The 16,404-nt window shown below is 32.2% G+C and overlaps 1 protein-coding gene across 4 annotated transcripts in view; it reads right to left on the bottom strand.

The window, feature by feature from the left end:
- LOC114330596 (uncharacterized) overlaps positions 1-16,404 on the bottom strand; it is a 128,720-nt gene that overhangs the window by 58,512 nt on the left and 53,804 nt on the right. The window lies entirely within an intron of this gene.

Genomic DNA, 16,404 nt, shown 5'->3' with positions numbered 1-16,404 from the left:
ATGGTTTTAAATATGAACAATTCATACTGTCCGGAGCGTATAGTATCAGACAACTGTTTGTAAAATCAGGTTTTTCGGAGACTACGCTACGTGCCGGAACGGTGCGAGCATGATAATATGATTCTTGCTTTAGATTGTCTAACACTAGAATTGGATCCTGGAATGTACAGAGCATGTTTCAGAATAATTGAAATATTATGGAGCAGCAATCACAGCGCAATTAACAACATTAATTAACAAAATTATAAAACACAATAAAATACAGAAAAAATGAAGAACGACAGAAAACTACAGAGGTATAAAGTTCTTAAATACAACCCAAAAACCTACAACTAAAACCTTAGAAGAACTAATGAATCAGAGGATAAGTTTAACAGAGGAAAAATAGAATTTTCGTACCGGAGAAATCACTAGATAGAGTATGATAGATCAGCATTGCTGCGATTTGACTTGATGAAAGCATTTGGTAGAGTAAGACTCAAAGAGATGTAATCCATCTTATGTATAAAATAGAGAAATTCCCCTAAATATCATAAAAACTATTAAAAACATCTACCAAAATAATAAAATGGAAGTAAGCGTAGATGGACAACTTACAGAACCTAGAGACATAGACAGCCGAAGGGACTCATTGAGCCCTAATCTCTTCAATTTAATCATGGATGACATCATCAAAAGCGTCAATAAAGCAAGAGGATACATAATGGAAATGGAAGAAGTAAAAATACTCTGTTATGCAGACGGCGCAATATTGACAGCCTAAGATGAAGATAGTCTGCAAAGACTAGTACACAGATTTAACATGAGAGCAAAAGAATTTAATCTGACAATCTCATCTCAGAAAACTAAAACAAAAGTAATCAGAAAAGAACCATTCAGATGTAAAATAGAGGTTGAGGATCAGTATTTAACAAGTAATTGAAATAAAATACTTTGGAATTACAGTGCCAGCTATGGAGACCTGGACTGAGAAGTGAGAGATTAAGTAAAAAAGCAAATAAACTGGCAGGATTCCTTAATAACATATATGACGACATATTAACATTAAGGCTGAAATCAGGAATTTATAAAGCCAGTGACAGACCAATAAAGACATATGCATCAAAAACAAGACCCACACAGTTATAAGACAAAAATTCCTGGAAATGGTAGAGACGAGAGTGTTGAGAAGCATTATACAGGAAATATGTCGAAACGCCGAAAGAGGAGTGAAAACATTCGAAGAAAATGTAACGTGCATTGTTTAAACGAATGGACAGTAGTTGGAAATGAAGAATGTAATAACCCCAAAAGCTGAAGGAGGGAGACCCGTATGGTCAAGATAGCAAGAGATAAATAACCAATTGGCAGAAGAAGTTTCGAACCACCGTGCAAAAGATGAAGTGATAACTTTACGTAGAGACATCAATCCCCCAATGAACAAGTAGAATTGCTTATAAAGAGAAAGAAGAAGAATATTCTAGGGCTCTTTTAACAGCTAGAGCTTCTTTAGTAAAGTCGGAGATAAATATGTATTATTTGATACAAAAAATGCAAACGCGGTGGTATCCAGATTCATCGTTGTAAATTTGAATATCATTTTCGAAATTCTTTCAATCAAGACCTCTATAAAAAAAAAAGAAGGTTGGAATACTTGGGTCGCGTTATGAGGCACAATAAATATAGAGTACTACACCTAATCATCCAAGGGGAAAATAGAAAAATTTTCAGGGAGGAGACACTAGTGGCTCCAAAACTTGCGACAATGATTCGGATCGTCATCTACCGAACTATTCGATTTGCCGTAAACAAAGTCAGAATAGCCATATTAATTGCCAACGTTCAGAACGTACAAGGCATGTGAAGAGGAAGAAGTATAGCTTTATGTAAAATTGATGATTTGTATATTTGAGAAAATAAGTTTTAAAATCAGTGATTTGTACTTGGACTGGCACAAAGGATATTTGAGGCGCTCAGAGCAACAGTGGCCTAACTCACATCCCACAATTTTACCAAAACGCTTTTATTACATTTAAGTTATGCATTACTTAAGTATTTTCAGATGCAGAGTGGCTCAAGCAACCATTCCTTGAGCTACTCTGCATCTGAAAATACTTAAATAAGGGATAACTTTAATGTGATTAAAGCGTTTTGGTAAAATTGTAGGATGTGGGTTAGGCCACTGCTGCTCTGAGCGCCTCATTTATTGGTGCCAAAAATACAATGCTTCGGTAAAAATGTATCCTTTGATTCGTTTATAAATGCTTCAGCCAATGAAGTAGAATGTATTTTCACAATGATTTGGTTAGATTTTCTATGTTAATCATAAAGATTTTATCGTTCAAAAACGTATGAAATGATCCAAATTACTAAACAAAATTTTCCTGATTTGGAAGAAAAAAACTGTTGTAGCAAAACTTGCTACTAAATTGGTACATTATATTCTATTTTTTACACCTTCACGATCGTATTTTTATATATTTCAGTGCTTACTCATTTGTAAATAATCCAAGCTGTTACACATTAATTAAAATAGCAGTAATTTTAATGACTTATATTGAAGTAGGTATACATACCTACTGCCTAACAGTAGAACTGGAATCTGTATAAAAGTGATAATGAATAATTAATGATTTAATAGCTCAAGGAGACATTTTTAAAATATTTATCTCAAAGTGATTCATTCTTTGCAGTGTGATCTATAATAGCATATAATAGTCTTAATATAATGTTTCAGGCTTATTATTAGGTCGTTTAACATTTTTATATACACATATTTTTTGTACTTCCTTTCTATAGGGTAATAAACAAATTAATAAACCCAGAAAAGTCTAAAGATAAACAGAATTTCTTCCCAACATACATCTTCTTGTAGTGCTTATTCGTTTCGGATGTTGGCGACCATCATGGTAATCTGTACTTTGCACACTGCTGCTCTGAAAAGATTTGTGGTTGTTGTATTGAACCACGTACGTAGAGTTTTCAGCCAAGAAATTCTTCGCCTTCCTGGTCCTCGTTTTCTTCTACTTTTTACTGTAAAATTAGTTGCAGCAATCCATGCCTTTCGCTGTTCCTCATGATGTGACCGAGGTAATCGATTTTGGCTGTTTTTATTGCGTTTAACAGCTCTTTTTATTTGTCTATTCATAAGACGTCTTGATTAGTAATCTCTCTGATCGGTGTAAGATATCTTCAGGTTTCGACGATGAAGCCACATTTCGAAAGTATCAATAATTTTCTTGCAGGTAGCGTCTCAACTCCGTACAGCAGTATTATAGGGAAGATATAACATTGTAGTTATTGTACCCTCGGAGATCCGTGGAAAAAATTTACACCCAAAATAATAAAATTCAGTTTGGCAACACTGTGTAAATGTTGATAGTAACATATCCTTTTTAAGATAAACACAACTGTAATTTAGTCCAAACAAATTAATATATTTTTTTGCCAACAAAAATGAGATTTTTCAACCAAATAATGTTCCAAATATGATGTGCAAAATAATGTTTAATTGGGTTCTGCTAATGGGCTTGCTCTTTTTGTCATTAAAGTAAAAAAACTTCATATTTCACTCATTAAATCATTATTGTCCGGTTACCGTCTTAATTATTTGAACTGTACTAATATCCGTCGAGTAATTCTGAATGATTAATAGGTTGTTAAACATTTTATCTGTAGCGGCTTCTGGAATATATTAAAAATATCGAATTTCATTGATAAAATGCACATATCCCACCGATCTTCGCTTCGACCATACTTGTTTTTTATGGGTAGTGATAAATCATTACAAATATTTGAATAGCTTAGCTATTTTTTGAAATGCAGATCTTGCTTTCCCTATCCTACATTTGATTTCTAGGGAATGGTCCCAATTTTCATTAACGTTCGTACCAAGGTAGGCGTACGGAGGTACAACTTGGGGAAAATATATATGATAACTTTTTGATTTACATGCGATCAAGTTGTTCTTGCTGATTTTGTTGACGCTAAGATTCTGTAAGAATGTTAGTGGATAACTAAAATAATGGCGCCTATAAATTAATACTAAGAAAATCGATTTTGTTCTACGTAGTTGGCTGTACAGAACAGGATTTAAACAATGTAGGAAACCATCACCATCACAGTTAGTTATGAGTCAAAGCCTTCTTCAGCACATTCCTTGTCTCTGGCAACTGTTCTTCTGTGTCTTCTGTCCATATTCACATAACAAAATGTTATATTTTCACATTAATTCGCATAATGATGTATTACCACTAATTGATGGTGTTCTACACATCAAATTCCTACATTCATAACTTATATAATATTAAGACTAATATCTTTTCTAATTATTTAAATAATTTGAAATTGATTACTAACAAGTTTTTAAACACGTGGTGAAAGAGAAACATTTTTTATTAAATATACATTACAGATCTCTCTTCGGCGTGTTATTAGCGTGTAAATATACAGAAATGATATTGCCGAAAAAGAAACTTTCTAAACCATGACTTTGGTATAATTGGAACCGTTCAAGATCGTTCTCTCCAAATTAACACTTTTTCAATAGATACCAAATACCGAAATGCGTAAGCACGTGAGTGTAGAGAAATGAATGATTGGTATTAATGTATTTTAAATTATAGTCGATATTAGGCACGAGGATATCGCAAACATTTAAGAGAATCATAGATTCCGACATTATGTTTATCTATTAATCATAGTAGTTTAAGCGAAGTTTAAAAAATGATCAGGTAGTCCAGAGAAATAAGACAGAAATTGGTGGCGAAGAAGAATAAGGAACAGCAACCTCCAAAAATTGAAAAGCTGGGGAGGATGAAAAAGAACTCCAACGAAATAAGGTAAATGGGTGGGGGGCGCATGAACTTTTTTTATGATACATGTATTATAGCTTAGGTTACCTCACACTTTACTTCGTTCAGCACAACCTTTAGTACAGTTCAGCACAAAGCTAAAAACATTTTTCTCGTAGCAAGCGGGATATGTGTTTGACACTAAAAACATTCGAACTGCAAATATATAAATTTATATTATTTTAAATTCCCAAGGGGGGGCTCTCTGGATCTGCCCTTGCTATTACTTTTTAAGTTATTTTGAAAAAAGGGCATTTTTCTAAAATAAAGAAACTTTTTTTACAATAAAACCAATTTTTTTTTCAAAAATAAGAACTTTGAACCGATCCAACTTAGGGGGAGATTTTCACTTTTTTTAGCAAAAAGGGGGCCAACTTTATTTTGAGCGTAACTCGCTTAGTTTTAATGCTAAAAGGTTGCTATAAAATGCTATAAAAAAATAAAAATATACCTCGTTTTTAAACATTAAAAAATGTTTCAATGAGTTTTCTCCGAAAAGTGCTTCGTTGGTTGGTTATTTACGTTGAAATATTCCATTTGAAAATGAACGAATAAGAACAATTTTTCATGAGCTACAACTTTCCTTTTAGTGTGTTGATAGACTTCATGAATAGGTACCTTCACCATTTTTTTTATAAGCTGCATTTTTGCTGAAAATATTTTTTCGATAATATTTAATTCGATAAAATACTTATTTTTTAAGTTATTTACGAAAAACCACCTAAATACGTGGTTTTTTTTGTTGAAAAATAAACATTTTCACTCGCAACCTCTCAAGTCACTTGAAAATATTGACTTAGATAAAGAAGCTCTATATAACAAACGCTGCTTATAATTAGTCAATTTATCCATTTCCGGACTTATTTTAAACTTTGAAGTGGAGGATAAGTAGAATCTAAATCCAAATTGCCAAGCAAATACGTCGTGACGCTGATAATTACACACCAAAACGGTCACTTACTGGGCTATTAGTATATTCATGCACTGTTTATGACAACGCATAGAATAAAATAGAAAGAAAATTAATAAACGACTACATTATTACATAGTATTATTCTATGAGATGAACAACTTTCTTCGTGCATTACTATCAGCGAATACAATCTACAAATCTACAATTTTATTAATACATACAATGCATTACATAATACGATACATTGTATCTATCTGATGGACAACTTTATTTTCAATACGGCACTACTTAAAAAACGTTGCGTATGTATGCACAAAATGATATAACAATAACACACTTTTAGATATATTAGACGACAAGATGGGGCCCCTGGCATATTGGGGCCCCCCGGAAGCTTCATGCTACGGGGGCATCTGTTACGCCCCTGGATGTCTAGTAAGCTTTTTGAGTTTCATAGGCCTCGATAACCAAAACCTGCAGTGATTTCGGTGGACTTTTTAAATTATTAACAATTTAAGGCAAAAAATGCAAGATTTAAGAACTTTCATCTACCACTAAAAATATTATAATCATATGTATTTTAAATTATAGTCCATATTAAATATGAGGGTATTGCAAACATTTCATAAAATCAGAGATTCCAATATTATATTTTTTCCTATTATAGTCCAGAGAAATATAGAGAGTAAAAAATTACTCTCTTGGGGAGTTGATCCCAGTCAAGTACTTATCTAATACTTTTTTTGGGTTTGAAGGACCTCGACCCAAAATTCTATGTTTCCTGTACCATTCTAAGGACACATGTCTACTAGTAAAAAGTAAAGCATTTTTAAGAAATTTGGAGGTAATTATTTGATAAAAAATGTTTTAAGCTTTAAAATGGCGATTTAATAATGTCGATTTACTACATTGTTGCTTAGAAAACTGTAAAAAACCTAAGAATTCTTAATTTTCAATCAATGTTAAAAAACGAACATACAACTTTAATATTTTGTGAAAAGTTGGATCTTATAGTGTTAAAAATGTGGTTAAAATTTCAGAGTGGCTCATCAACCAGTTTAAAAGTTATGCAATTTGTTTATCTCAAAAAATATTTTTTGCAATAACATGAGTAAAAAAACGAACTTATAATGGTTCTACGGATGGTAAGACACTATGGGACAGAGCAAGAAGTGCAGATATACGAAGGAGATGCAAGGTGGACAACATTAATAACTGGGTGAAAAGCAGAAGAGTAGAATGGAATGACCACATAAGCTAAATGACAAATAAAGTAGTAAGTACGATGAGAGGCGGTACCCCAATAGGAAGACGACCAGTGGTAAGACCACGAAAACGGTAGAACTGGAACTTATTGGAGGCATATTGAAAAATAGACAGAATCATGTCGTGTCAAAAAATATTGTCCTGAGATTGTTCTGGACAAAGTTAGTTCATGTTCTGGACAAAGTTAGTCCAGTTTTTTTAGTGTTAAAATACCGTGGTCTTATTGGTCTTTTTTGTAATTTAAAAATATCATCGGATTGGGCAGCTATACCAGAACCTCAAAAAGGAAGACCATATCGAATATGAGACTCGAACAAAGAAAAATATGCTACATTGATTTCTTTCAAAATAGACCTTATTGCATAGCATGATGAGGCTAGTTTCTTACTTAACAAATCGATATGAAGGTACCATTTATGTTTATATCTACAAAATACGAAGAAATTTTATAGAACCAACGGTACTGATCTTGCTGTTATTACGAAACAACGGTTGAAGAGCTCCATTATAGGATAATCCTACAGTCTTATCCACGTTAAAAGAGAATAAATTAGAGTCGGGCGAGGTTTTTATTGTAAGTAGAGCAGAAGAATTGCAATATTTGAGTTGCCCCAAGTGATACTGGTTTTATCAGCAAAAAGAAATATTTTTCCATCTAAAATCATTCATCGATCATCCCTTTTTCCAATGTAAAATCATTTGTCGATGGTGAATGTTTATTCAAATAGGTATTTGATTTTTCTTGCGAACATCAGTTTAGTGTTAAAGTAAACCATAATTAGATTAAATAACAATTATGCGTAAAATCAAAGTAATTATTCAATTTTAACGGTGTAAAATTCCAATGTAACAGTTTGCGTGACTTGCCGTCACTCTTGATTATATTAATACCTACTTTGAATGAAAATTCCGACATCCACCATCCACCGCTTCTTCAATCCAGCTTTAACATTGACACAGTAAGTAAGATGACGAGTAGGACGAGATAACATCTGTATATGCCGCCGCAATTCTTTATCTCTTTATTGCAATACGCCTCATTTGCATATAAAAGGATGTAGGTATTGATTCATAATTGTTAAAAAGTTACGAAGTCAAAACAATTATTTCGTTTATAGAACGGACTATCTTCGTGCCTTATCTAATTACGTTTGAGTAATTTTTTTTGGTAATTTTATGTCATGATTGCTCACGTGTACGCACGCTTCGATGTTTCGTTATTTGTTTAAGATTACTATTTTATTCAATGGTCATTGGAATGTATTATTAGCTTCAATCGCTTTCTGTAACTGTATAGACCAGGGAAGAAAAAAACAGCTGAAAAAATCTTTTACAGGTTTTTGAAGGGGGTTTTTGAATCAGATATGAATAAGATCAAAATTGTATCCATAACAAGACCGATATTAATAATCTCTCCAATATATATTACAACTTGAGCTAAATTGAGTAGGTACATAAATTGAGTTATCTGTAAATGCACCATTGGCAGATATTTTAAACACGGCCCTCACCAGTAGTAGATTTCAAGTATCCACCATATATCTCGTAGTTTTAGGATAAAATATCTCTCTTCATATATTCAAGAGGATAATAATATGTTCAGGATGAATTGGTAGGAAAAATATTCATGACTCCGAAACCTTCGTCAGTGGACTGGCTTATCAGTAGATGAATTGTTACATGCCGCCCAAGATCTAGAACAGTATCGGTAAATTGTCATGGAAGCTACCCACGACTAAAATTTGGGCAAGGCACTCAAAGAAAAAGATCTCTTTTATATTATTCCATCACAAACTAGCAAGTAGTACACAGACCAAAGAGTTTAGTATTTGTACCACATTTCGGCCCAGTTGTATTTTCTGCAGAATGTCCCGTTTCTATGTTCGTTCCTTCATTATCACTGTCACTTCTTCTTCTTCTTCCCGTGCCATATCAGAATTATCCGACGTTGGCGATCACCATTGCGAAGGCTTCTCGATCTTCTGCAATATGGAATAATTGTCCTGCATTTGATATCTGAGTAAATTCACGAATGTTTTTTAACCAAGCAACTTGTTTTCTTCCTACACCTCTACGGCCCTCTATTTTGCCTTTAAAGATCAGTTGTAATATTTTATATCGATTTCCACTTACTATATGTCCCAGATAAGATATTTCCTGTGTTTAACAGTCTTTAGTAGATCTCTATCTTTGTTGACCCTCCTTAGTACTTCTTCATTAGTTTTTCTTATTGTCCAAGGTATTTTCAACATCGGTCTATGAATGCACATCTCCAATTATTCAATTCTGTACGAAGGTCGATACTTTTAGTGTTCACAATTCTGTATTTAACCATTATTTGTCTTAGTTCTAAATTGAGATGATTATTGCAAAGAAATGACTTCATTTTCATAAAAGTAGTTTTAGTCATTGCTATTCTGCGTTTATATTTCTATGTCTGGATCTAGTTGGTCCGTTAACACAGTTCCCAAATACCTATGACATTTTTTGAACTCTGTAAACTTGGATTCCATTTTGAAGCTCTACATCTGCAATCTGCAAGTGATAAAGAGTTGAAGACATAACAACACGTTCACAAAGAGAATTAACACAGACGAAAAATTAGAATCAAATGTTTTAAAACTGTTTTACTCAAACTAAAGTCGACTTTACACTACATGATTTATCATGTGATTTGTCATATGATTTTTCCCATGACGAGCCGCATGACAATGCTTATGACAAAACGAGCCGTATTAACAATGCAAAATCATATGCCAAATCACACAGTGTAAACATGTAAATTTCACTCCATGACCAAATCATATGACAAATCACATGATAAATCATGTAATGTAAAATCGACTTAAGTAGCATTAGCTGTAATGTCTTCTATTCAAAAATAGCTGATAGTTATTCCTTAGTGATTAACCGTAATACTGTTAAATAACACGCATAGTTGTATAATCCAGTAACCTAATACGTGCCCCTAATCTGAAATTCGTATTTTTGCAAAACACAAATTCCTTTTTTGCTTGGCGTCACCATCCATAATTTATGCCAGCAATGCCTCTGCATTTACATTGAACCTTCGCGTTTGTTATTCATCCCATGCACTCAAAGAATGACAAAGAATACAAATGTGAGATACAATGATAATGAATTATCTAAAAGCTCATTTGAATATAAAGGCATGCATATGTGTGTGTGAGTGTGTGTTGGCGAAGAGGTGTAGATAATTCGTCAAGCAATTATTCTCTTGTTAACACATAGTCTTACTAGATAGCCGTGTCTAATTTTTATTAAGACAAAGTGAAAGTTGGGATATGACTTAAAAAAATTGTTCTTTCTGCGTTTTCACTTTTCCTTGCGTACTGAGATCTTCTCTGGCTTGATATTTGATTTTTCTCCACTCCTTCCTGTTACTCATTTTTCTTTTCTGGCCTTCTAGACCCATTCTTTCCACATATATTTCGACCTCTTTCTTTCATCTATTTTTGAAGTTATACTTCTTTAGGCGCAATTGAGAGTAAAATTTCATAATACTGCGCGCATGCGCACACAGACAGTATGGCGTTTAGTTGCTAAATCTTTCAAGTTTTGTACAGTCCCTCTAATTTACTTACCGTTGCACGTCATTATCTACGCCAGAGATCTAAGTTGACATAGTTGCCAAAGTACAAAAAAAACCTGAATCCATTATAAATCAAATAGATCACATAATTATTGTAAACGTGGCTTATACAACAAAAATTAATATTCAATATAAATAAATAAAAACTTAAAAAATAGAGAACAAGAATTAACTTATAATCATTTAAGATTTGTAGTGCAAGCGTTTTTGCACTGCATTGTTAATAATTATTAAAAAACGGCTCCGAACTCTTGGGAGAAGCCGATAGGTTTCTTTGTATATGTCTACAATAACAACTAAAAAAGTTGTCAGATACCTCGATTATTTCAAGTCGTGATAAAATTAGGTGAAATTTATATTTTTATAGTAGAGGATCTCTTGATAGTAAAGTAAATAATAAAAACAGTAAATATAATAGAACAGATACTTATAGTAAAGAATATAAACAAATATGAAGTGTCATCACCGCAACTGTCAAATAAATGTTACCAATTTATTCTAAAATGTCACCTTCGTTCGATTACAGTTACAGTGTGTTCCGAACAAATGTGCTTCATAAAAACGCTTTATAATCCATTTATACAAATTAAATGAAACATATTATTGTGTATTTCTTTAAGTTAACATTAATAGAAATCTTCAAATATTATTTCTACGCGTATATAATAAAATATGTCTAGTGGCTGTAATTCCAGTGTACTCGGCAAAATGATTCTAAAAAAGAACACACCTACCGCCAAATATTTCGTGTTGGTATCATGCGACGTCCCAGGCTATGACGCGGATGACGTGCAACGGTTAGTAAATTAGACGAAGTATATAAATATATCAGTGCAAGAAAAGGTGTGAAAAGAATATATTAGTGCTTTATGTAAATATATTTATTATAATTTTTGTGTCTTTGGATTTGTCTTCCTCAGGAGTAAGATGAGTATTATTAAAACATTTTATTGTATATTTATTATACTTCAACCTTGTCTGTTTGTTACCGTGAATTGTCATTAGGCACGTCCGAACCGATACAGACACAGTCCTCGTAGCGTATTTGGTATAGCATTCAGCTAGAGATCGAGAGGTCTTGAGTTCGAATCCGGAGCAATCCTATACTTTTTTTTATTTTTTTGAAAGCGGCAAGCACAAAATTAGTTTGGTGTTTAAAAAAAATTTAAACAAACTGTTTAAAGTATATTTATTTTTAAGAAATCATAATATAATAGAAGTATAACTTCTTACGTGCGTACAAAGTACACACACATTCTTTTTCGGTCTTTATTTTCTATTTTTTGAGGTTATATTGTAGTTTAGTTCCCTTTTTGAAGTCCTCGTGTTCGGTATTCTTTCTATGTGACCTCGCCATATAAGTCTCTGTGCCTTTATCACTCTTATTATATTAAGTTGGTTGTATAATTCCATAAACTGTCCTTTATTATTCCTCCACATATGTATCTTCCTCAGGATTTTCCGTCTCCAGATTTCCAGTAAATTTTGTTTATTTTTTGTCATTGTCCATGTCTCATCGCAGTATGTTACTATTGGTTGTATAGTTGTTTTGTATTTTTACCTTTCTTGATAAATACTTGTTTTTCAGCATTTCATTATGCGCATGTACACTTCTATTGCTTGCCATTATTCTAGCTTGTCTTTTTTCTTAAATGTTCGATTTACATGATATTATTCCTCCTAGGTACGTAAATATTTCTACCATTTCGAATTCGTATGATTTTCCTTCTTATAATTCTACTTTAAACTTTTCTCCCTTTCTGAACTCACCATCTGTCTATTCCATACATTTTGTTTTAGTTTCATTTATGTACTGTCCTATTTTCTCCGCTGTTTTTACTATTCTCTGTACTATCCCCTGTAGCACTGGTTTTCCTCTTGCAAGCAACACCACATCATCCGCAAATGCCAAAACTTGGTGTCTTTTTTGATATAGGAGTCCTTCTCTATTGATTTTCGCATTATTTTTTCTACACATAAGTTGAAGAGTACTGATGACAAAGGATCGCCCTGCCTTAATCCTTCGATTACTATAAACTTATTCGATGATTGCTTGTTTATTTTGACTTTGTTTTCAGAATTCTCTCTAAAGGAAGGTGTATCATGTTGCGTAACTTTCTGCTAGTCACTCTTTACCCTACACTCTACGTTATCGTTGGTAAGTCGTGTTCGTAGCTTTCTACTTGTAATTCTCTAACCTATTATTTCTTCAACTTCTCTTTCAAGTTTATATTTTATGAATTTTGATAGGATTTTATATACAGGATGGGGCATTAGTATGACAAAGTCCAATTACTCGTTTGTCGTAAGAGATACGAAAAAAAGTTATTAAGGTAAAAGTTGGGGCACTGATAGGACCATAATTAAAAATATTTTCAAATATACAGGGGCGTGCGTATTGACAGGGTGACACAAACTTATGTTTTTTTAAATCGAACACCCTGTATATTTTTATATTTTTGGATTCTCCTCAATGTTTCGATTCTTAAAATATATGGTGTTGTAATATTATACAAGGTAGTTTAAAAGATAATTACGTTTTTTTGTTAATTTCGTACCAATATTTATACCCTGTAGAATTGTAGTGATTTGACATCAAATTTTTATTTTATGTTCAAACGATTTTTAATATAGTCTACTATTGTTCAACATTGACAGAATAGAGAAATGTTAAATTTTAGTATACAGGGTTGGTTGAAACCCGGAATGAGTATTTTCTTAGTTTTCTTAAATGGAACACCCTGTATTTTAGTATGGTAATTAAATGATATTTTATGGTACTTTTTTATTTCTTAGGTATTCCCTATACCTAAGTGCTCTAATTTGTAAGTTATTCGTGATTCTTTAGGCCAAACATTAATTGCAACAAAAATTACGTGAAATTTTATTAGGTGGAAAATATTCAATCAACAATAATTTTTCGAAAAAAAATACATCATAATCTAGCCTGATCCTTAATTTATTATTTTTGGATGAGATATCCAAATAAATTCGTAGTTAAGATTGTTGGTGCGCAAAATATTAATAAAAACATACAATATTCTACCTAGTCGGCTATGACACTAAACCTTAAATACTAATTTTTCTAATGAGGAACTGATAAGATTTTTGTGCTAATGGAGTATAACAAAAATATGCTACAAGCAATAAGAATTTTTTATCAGAAATTCCCTGATAGACGACAACTAAGAATAGAAACGTTTAAAAATATACTAGAACGGTTTCAACGGACTGGACACTTAGATTATGATAAATCTGATCGAACAAAAACAGGAAAGTAAGTGAAGAAAACAGGAATTAAATGTAATCCTTAGTGTCACTGAGGATCTGCATATTAGTACAACCTTCTTACAATCTAAGTATCTAGTCTGTTGAAACCGTTTTAGAATACTTTTAAAAGTTTTTCTTTTTGGTTTTCGTCTATCAGGGAATTGCTGATGATAAATTTTTATTACGAGTAGCTCATTTTTGTTATACTCTCCTAGCACAAAGCCATTTTAATCAGTTCCTCATTAGAAAAATTAATATTAGTAATGGTAATAAATCAAATGGAACTATATAAATAGTATAGTGTCAAATGTTTAAGCAAACTTTGTGTCGTAGCCAACTAGGGAGAATTTTGTATGTTTGATTAATATTTTAAGCACCAACAACTTTAACTACGAATGTATTTGGATATATCATCCAATATTAATAAATTAAGGATCAGCCTAGGATTATTTTTGATTGGATATTTTCACGGCCACCTAATAAAATTTCACGTAATTTTTGTTGCAATTAATGTTTGGCCTAAAGAATCACGAATAACTTACAAATTAAAGCACTTAGGTAGAGGGAATACTTAAGAAATAAAAAAGTACCATAAAATATCATTTCATTACAATACTAAAATACAGGGTTTTTTATTTAAGAAAACTCAGAAAATACTCATTCCGAGTTTCGACCCACCCTGTATACTAAAATTAAACATTTCGCTATACTGTTAATGATTAACAGTAGTAGACTATATTAAAAATTGTTTGAATATAAATTAAAAATTTATTGTCAAATCACTACAATTCTACAGGGTGTAGATGTTGCTACGAAATTAACAGAAAAACGTAATTAACTTTAAAACTAACTTTAAAACTATAATATTAAAAAACCATATATTTTAAGAAAGGAAATATTGAGGAGAATCCAAAAATGTAAAAATATACAGGGTGTTCCATTTAAAAAAAAACATAAGTTTGCGTCACCCTGTCAATACGTACGCCCCTGTATATTTGAAAATATTTTTAAATCATGGTACTATGTGTGCCCCAACTTTTACCTAACTAACTTTTTTTCGTATGTCTTACGACAAACGAGTAATTGGACTTTGTCACACTAATGCCCCACCCTGTATATGATATTTAATATTCCTACTCCTCTGTAAATACTGCGAAAAGCTCATTTGGATATACATAAAGGTATGCATATGTGTTGTGACTGTGTGTTGGCGAATATGTGTAGATGATTCGTCAAGCAATAATAATTATACTCTTATTAACACATAGTCCTACTAGATAACCGTGTCTAATTTTTATTAAGACGAAGTGAAAGTTTTGGGATGATTCGGTTGACAGCGTAATTTAGTGTTCCTTTATTTAGGCAGTTAATTAAGAATGACTTAATTATGTTATTTAATAATTTAATATATGATTGCCAATAGGCATGGGAAAAAGATATGTTTGGAACCGAAAAAGTGAAGATTTTTATACATTTAGAACTTTTAATACGCATACTAAAGACGGATAAGCAGTAGTCACCGATCTGTTGAGGAGGACAAAATCCTTGCCGCTATCTTTAGATATGTAGAAGGGATAATGCAGAAAGATAATCATGATTACCTGTCAAATCATTTAGACCATCAAAAAATTAATACAAACGCCACAAAAACAGAGAATTCATGACAGAAATTCAGAAAATAAACAGAAAAATACAGCCAAACATTTTAATGAGAAGATCCCCAATGAACAACACAGACTCAAAATGAAGACATAATAAAAATGATAAAAGAAATTATGACAAAAAACGATGGCATGATGATGAAAATAAGAAATATACTCAAAGAACAGAAGAACGGAAAGAGACACTGGAGTGTATCAATGAAGTGAAAAGCAGAAATGAACAACTAGGAAAAGAGCTCAAAACAAAAATAAAATAATAGAGCATCTAGAGAAAGATAAATGGAGGAACAAAGGGCATAGACTTAAACACTAGCGCTACTCAATCGGTCAAAGAATCACTGGAGAAATTTATTGAAACAAATCTGAAGTTGCAGGTCAAAAACTGGGATGAGCCAGTAGTATTCGAAAAAAGTATACAGCTGAAATAAAGGATATGGTAAACAAGTGAAATAAAGGATATGGAACACATTGTTAAAGTATTTAAGAACAAAAACAAACTAGCATATCATCATCATCATCATAATTGGTTCTAAAACCCCTGGTGAGTCTTGGTATGTTCTAGAATCAGGTTCCATTCTTTCCTATCTTTCGCCTTGGTTTTCTAATTTCGTACTCTTAATAGTAGAATATATACAAAGGATAAAAAAATTTTACAGTGTCTGATTTAACAAAGAAAGTAAGGAAAATACAGGCCAAAATCAGAAAAGTAGCGAAGGATGAAACAGATAAAAGTAACAGGATATAATATGAACATGAAGATAAATAGAAAAAAGTGGAACAATGACTCCAAAACCCAAAAGGAAATAAAGATGAGAAACCAAATACAATGACGAACAAAGTGATGATGAA

The sequence above is a fragment of the Diabrotica virgifera genome, chromosome 6, assembly GCF_917563875.1.
Source record: "Diabrotica virgifera virgifera chromosome 6, PGI_DIABVI_V3a".
Taxonomy (NCBI): Eukaryota; Metazoa; Arthropoda; class Insecta; order Coleoptera; family Chrysomelidae; genus Diabrotica; species Diabrotica virgifera.
The sequence above is the reverse complement of the archived record's forward strand: the minus strand, read 5'-3'. Positions and strand labels throughout refer to the sequence as shown.